This window comes from Bubalus bubalis, chromosome 9 (genome assembly GCF_019923935.1).
Source record: "Bubalus bubalis isolate 160015118507 breed Murrah chromosome 9, NDDB_SH_1, whole genome shotgun sequence".
Taxonomy (NCBI): domain Eukaryota; kingdom Metazoa; phylum Chordata; class Mammalia; order Artiodactyla; family Bovidae; genus Bubalus; species Bubalus bubalis.
In genome coordinates, this window is record NC_059165.1 from 101,655,001 (window position 1) to 101,661,018 (window position 6,018).

A 6,018-nucleotide genomic window follows, 5' to 3' on the forward strand; every position below is an offset into this window, starting at 1 on the left:
GGATCTCTTGTAGACAACATATGTAGGGGTCTTGTTTTTGTGTCCATTCAGCCAGTCTTTGTCTTTTGGTTGGGGCATTCAACCCATTTACGTTTAAGGTAATTACTGGTAAGTATGATCCTGTTGCCATTTATTTTATTGTTTTGGGTTCGAATTTATACACCATTTTTGTGTTTCCTGTCTAGATAATATCCTTTAGTATTTGTTGGAGAGCTGGTTTGGTGGTGTTGAATTCTCTCAGCTTTTGCTTGTCTGTAAAGCTTTTGATTTCTCCTTAGTATTTGAATGAGACCCTTGCTGGGTACAGTAATCTGGGCTGTAGGTTATTTTCTTTCATCACTTTAAGTATGTCTTGCCATTCCCTCCTGACTTGAAGAGTTTCTGTTGAAAGATCAGCTGTTATCCTTATAGGAATTCCCTTGTGTGTTATTTGTTGTTTTTCCCTTGCTGCTTTTAATATTTGTTCTTTGTGTTTGATCTTTGTTAATTTGATTAATATGTGTCTTGAGGTGTTTCGCCTTGGGTTTATACTGTTTGGGACTCTCTGGGTTTCTTGGACTTGAGTGATTATTTCCTTCCCCATTTGAGGGAAGTTTTCAACTATTATCTCCTCAAGTATTTTCTCATGGTCTTTCTTTTTGTCTTCTTCTTCTGGGATCCCTATGATTCGAATATTGGAACGTTTAATATTGTCCTGGAGGTCTCTGGGATTGTCCTCATTTCTTTTAATTCGTTTTTCTTTTATCCTCTCTGATTCATTTATTTCTACCATTCTATCTTCTAATTCACTAATCCTATCTTCTGCCTCTGTTATTCTACTATTTGTTGCCTCCAGAGTGTTTTTAATTTCATTTATTGATTTATTCATTATATATTGACTCTTTTTTATTTCTTCTAGGTCCTTTTTAAACCTTTCTTGCATCTTCTCAATCCTTGTCTCCAGGCTATTAATCTGTGATTCCATTTTGATTTCAAGATTTTGGATCAATTTCGCTATCATTATTTGGAATTCTTTATAAGTAGATTCCCTATCTCTTCCTCTTTTGTTTGGTTTGGTGGGCATTTATCCTGTTCCTTTATCTGCTGGCTATTCCTCTGTCTCTTCATCTTGTTTATATTGCTGAGTTTGGGCCTTTCTGTATTCTGGCAGTTGATGGGGTTCTCTTTATTGTGGTGTTTCCTCGCTGTGTGTGGGTTTGTGCAGGTGGCTTGTCAAGGTTTCTTGGTTAGGGAAGCTTGTGTCGGTGTTCTGGTGGATGGAGCTGTATTTCTTCTCTCTGGAGTGCAATGAAGTGTCCAGTAATGAGTTATGAGATGTCTATGGTTTTGGGGTGACTTTGGGCAGCCTGTATATTGCAGCTCAGGGCTGTGTTCCTTTGTTGCTGGAGAATTTGCTTGGTATCTCTTGCCCTGGAACTTGTCGGCCCTTGTGTGGTCCTTGGTTTCAGTGTAGATATGGAGGCATTTGATGAGCTCCTGTCAATTAATGTTCCCTGGAGTCCGGAGTTCCCTGGAGTCAGGGTTTGGACTTAAGCCTCCTGCTTCCAATTATCAGTCTTATTTTTACAGTCGTTTCAAAACTTCTCCTTCTATACAGCACCACTGATAAAACATCTACATTAAAGATGAAAAGTTTCTCCAACATGAGTGTCACCCAGAGAGGTTCACAGTGTTACATGGAGAAGAGAAGAGGGAGGAGGGAGTTAGAGGTGACCCGAATGAGATGAGGTGGAATCAATAGAGGAGAGAGTGGGCTAGCCAGTAATCACTTCCTTATGTGCACTCCACAACTGGACCACTCAGAGATGTTCACGGAGTTATACAGAGAAGAGAAGAAGAAGGAAGGAAACAGAGGTGGCCAGGAGGATAAAAGTGGGGAATGAAAAGGAGGGAGGCAGATCCAGCCAGTAATCAGTTCCCTAAGTGTTTGCCACCATCTGGAACACACAGAAATTCAGAGTTGGGTAGAGTAGAGAGGGGTTAGGGAGGAGACACAGGCGACCTGGTGGAGAAAAAGGAGAGTCTAGAGGGAGAGAGAGCAGTCAAGCCAGTAATCTCACTCCCTAGTGAAAAATTGGTACTGAAGATTGAGTTCTTAAAGGTACAAAATTGGTACCAAATACATAAAAGCAAAAATTAAAAATCTAGAGTAGAGTTTGGAATTTCAAAAATACAATGTTAAAGAAAAGAAGAAGGAAAGGAAAGAGAGGGAAAAAAATCACAAAAATTATAAAGAAAATATAGGTACAAAATTGATAACAAATACCAAAAAGCAAAAGTTAAAAATCTAGAATAGAGTTTGGAATTTCAAAAATGCAATGTTAAAAAAAAAGAAGAAGAAAAAAAAGGGGGAGGAAAAAAGAAAAACAAAAAAAAAACAAAGTCACAAAATTATAAAGTATAGGCACTAAATTGATAACAAATACCAAAAAGCATAAATTAAAAATCTAGAGTTTGGCATTTCAGATATACAATGTTATACAAAAGAAGAGAAAGAAAGAGAGAGAAAAAAAAGTCACAAAAATTATATAAAAGAAATATAGGTACAAAATTGATAACAAATACCAAAAAGCTAAAATTAAAATCTAGAGTTGAGTTTGGAATTTCAAAAATACAATGTTAAAGAAAAGAAGAAAAAAAAAAGGCAAAAAATGATAAAATATATATATATGAAGTTTGCTTTAAAAAAAATAGGGTCTTTTTTTTTTTTTTTTTTTGCTAAGTAATAGTAGGTTATAAAAGTGAAAATTAAAGGAATAATAGAGGACTTAAAATTCTTTAAAAAATTTTTAAAAAAAGAAAGAAAGAATGATCATAAAAATAGTAAAAATATATCTAGGACTTTCTCTAGTTTTGTTGTGGATATTATGGGTTCAGTTCATTTTCGGCTAGTTCCTTGGTCCAACTTATATTTCTCAAGATCGATAGGCCCCTTCCTATGTAGTTGGTACTAACCACAGGGTTTTAATCTATTGCCTGTAGCTTCCAAGGTAGTTTCCTCTGTTATAACTTCTGTTTGCTGGTCTGTTCAGTGTCTGGTTTCCGCCCTGACACAAAGGGGACTGTGGAGGACACTTTTTTTTTTTTTTTTTAGGCTCACTTTTTCAGTCACACTGTGGGGAGGGAGGGATGCTGCAAACAAATAATACTGGCGTGTGCTCGCAGTACCTCAGCCACACTGGGTCTGCCCCACCTCACGGCACGTGTAGCCTCCCTGCCCACACTGCTCAAGCTCTAGGTTGCTCTGCTTGGTACCATCCGTGTCCAGCCTTGGGCTGCTTGCACCTCCCAGGTCCAAGCCGCTCAGGTTCAGGCACTCGGGTAGTCCTCAGAGGCACAGACTTGGTTGGGCCTGCGTTTTGTGCCCTTCCCAGGTCCGAGCAGCTCAGGTGATGAGGTGTTTGGTGAGCACGGTTTCTGCGACTTATCGCCTCCCCGCCACTCGGTTTTCTGGGTGTACAACCGGCGCACCTTCTCAGGCAGATGTTGACCGTCCAGACCCCCAAGAAGTTTTAGTTAGCAAAGAAGTCAGCTTACAGTTTTACAGATAATGTCTCTCTAGGGCTGCGAATGCCCCCTTCTGGCTCTGGCTGCCTGTCACTGGAGGGGGTTGGTCTGCAGCCAGCTATCTCTGTTCAGTCCTTTGTTCCGTGCGCAAGCCTGGCCGTGTCTTAGGTTAGGGCTGGCTTTTCGCGTAGTAGATATCCCACAGTCTGGTTTGGTAGCCCAAATTATTTCGCTCAGATAGCGCTCGGGGTTTTCAGGCCAGATCCTTACTCTAAGTGATGCAGCCTACGCCACGCCTCCCTGCCCAGCCCCCGCTTGCTAGTGGTGTGTGCAGGCGTCTGTGCTGCTTCTCCGCTGGGGGAGTTACCGTAGGGCTCGTAATCTGCCGGTTTTAATTCTTTATTTATTTTTCCTCCCTGTTATGTTGCCCTCTGTGCTTCCAAGGCTCGGCACAGACTCGGCAGTGAGAAGGTTTCCTGGTGTTTGGAAACTTCTCTCTTTTTAAGACTCCCTTCCTGGGATGGAACTCCGTCCCTCCCTCTTTTGTCTCTTTTTTTTTCTTTTATATTTTTAAAAAATATGGAACGCTTCGCGAATTTGCATGTCATCCTTGCGCAGGGGCCAATGCTAATCTCTGTATCGTTCCAATTTTAGTATATGTGCTGCCGAAGCTAACACTATAGAATGTTTTGTCAAGTAGTAAATGCTCATTTATTGTTGTTGAATGGATCAGGACTTATTTCTCATTTTATATCAACATTTAATATATATGAACAACTACTTAAATTTGTTTGAAAGGATAAAATTGTTGGTAATAGCTGGCATAACTATCTAGCAAAAAATGAAGTTTTGCCCCCGAACATCTAATATTAATAAAATATTAGTACAATTATAGCCCCAGTGCTAAAGTAAACAAAACATTTTTTGATTAATATCTTGAAATCTACATATAAAATCTATGGGTGTGTAAAATCGTCATAAATAGGCAAGATGCTCAGAAGTGAGACAATAGAAATGTACAACTAAATAAAAATTTTAAAAAGTTATGGCCAAAAATATGCCTCAATAGTCACACACACACATAAAACTGGAGAAATTTTACTATCTGAAATATTTAAGATGTGAGAGCATCTGTGGATGGTGCCAGTGTCAATTCCTGGTTTTGATATTATGGTATTTAAGATACTGGGAGAAATTGGGTGAAGAGCTCATCAGACATTTCTGAATTTTTCTGTAATGTCCTGTATATCCACTATTATTTAAAAATAAAAAGCTAATTATAAAAAGTCATTTAAAAAAATAATTTGTAAAAATTACTTGAGAGTCTGTTTAGTGTAGGAAAATAGGCATATAATATGAGTATATAACAGTAATAGGCAAATCAAATATATATATATACTTGGTCACCATTTTTATTATATGTATTATATAATATTAAATATGTATAATATATTTATATATATTAAATATATATTTGCTCTAACTCAGTATATAGTTTAAGAAGACAACAAGGAAGCTCTTATATACCATCATCTTGGGAAAAACGTGGGCTAAGAACTTTGGAACTAGTAGCAAAAATGACAGTATTTTAGGGGAAAATCTGAAGACATCTCTAACTATTCAAAATACGGATACACTTTAACTCAGGATTCTCCAGCGCTGGCACAATTGACAATCTGATCCAGATCATTGTGGTGGGATCTGTCCTATGCATTGTAGGGTGCTTTGCAATATTTCTAACCACTTCTGAACCCTCCATGTGTGACAACCACAGTTACAGCGAGAGTTTGACTTTCACTATTTTATATTTCTGTATCATTGATATGCTAGCAGTTTAATTTTAAAGGACATGAAGGACCATCAAAGGGAGAGTAGCACAGGCACACGAAGACAGGTTATGCATGTGTATGCACGCTGGTTGTGTCCGACTCTTTGCGATCCTATGGACTATAACCCAACAGGCTCCTCCATCCATGGGATTGTCCAGGCAAGAATACTGGAGTGGATTCTATGCCCTCATCCAGGAGATCTGCCCAACCCAGGGACCGAATTCACTTTTCCTGTGTCTCCTGTGGCTCATGCATTACAGGCAGATTCTTTACCCACTGAACCACCTGGGAAGCCCATGATACAGTCACATAAATAATAAATCATTACAGTAGTAATTGGAGGCAAGTCTATGATAAATTATTAAGAAGGAAAAAAGGTAGGGAAAATGATTGTACTAAGACATGAGGAGCAATTTTGATGTGCAAAGGATCCTATTCATGCTTTGTATAAAAGTGTATTGGCATGTATATGTAGATAGTATACAAAGATAAGTTTTACAATAAGTTAAGAATTTATGGGACAAAATGTCAGTGAGAACGAAATTAGTCTACTTCAAGTGGTTTCAAAACAACTGCATGTAACAAAATTGGGTTAAAATCTAAAGAAGATTATATAGAAATATGAAATAGTAATGATTTAACAACATCAACGTGTCACCAATACAAAATTAAATTGTCAAGA

The 6,018-nt window shown here is 38.2% G+C and overlaps 1 non-coding gene across 1 annotated transcript; it reads right to left on the bottom strand.

Moving 5' to 3' along the window:
- Nucleotides 1-4,080: 4,080 nt before the first annotated feature.
- Nucleotides 4,081-4,185, bottom strand: LOC112587214. Its single transcript, XR_003111730.2, has one exon. It is a non-coding gene; the product is annotated as a U6 spliceosomal RNA (small nuclear RNA).
- Between the last annotated feature and the right edge of the window lie 1,833 nt (nucleotides 4,186-6,018).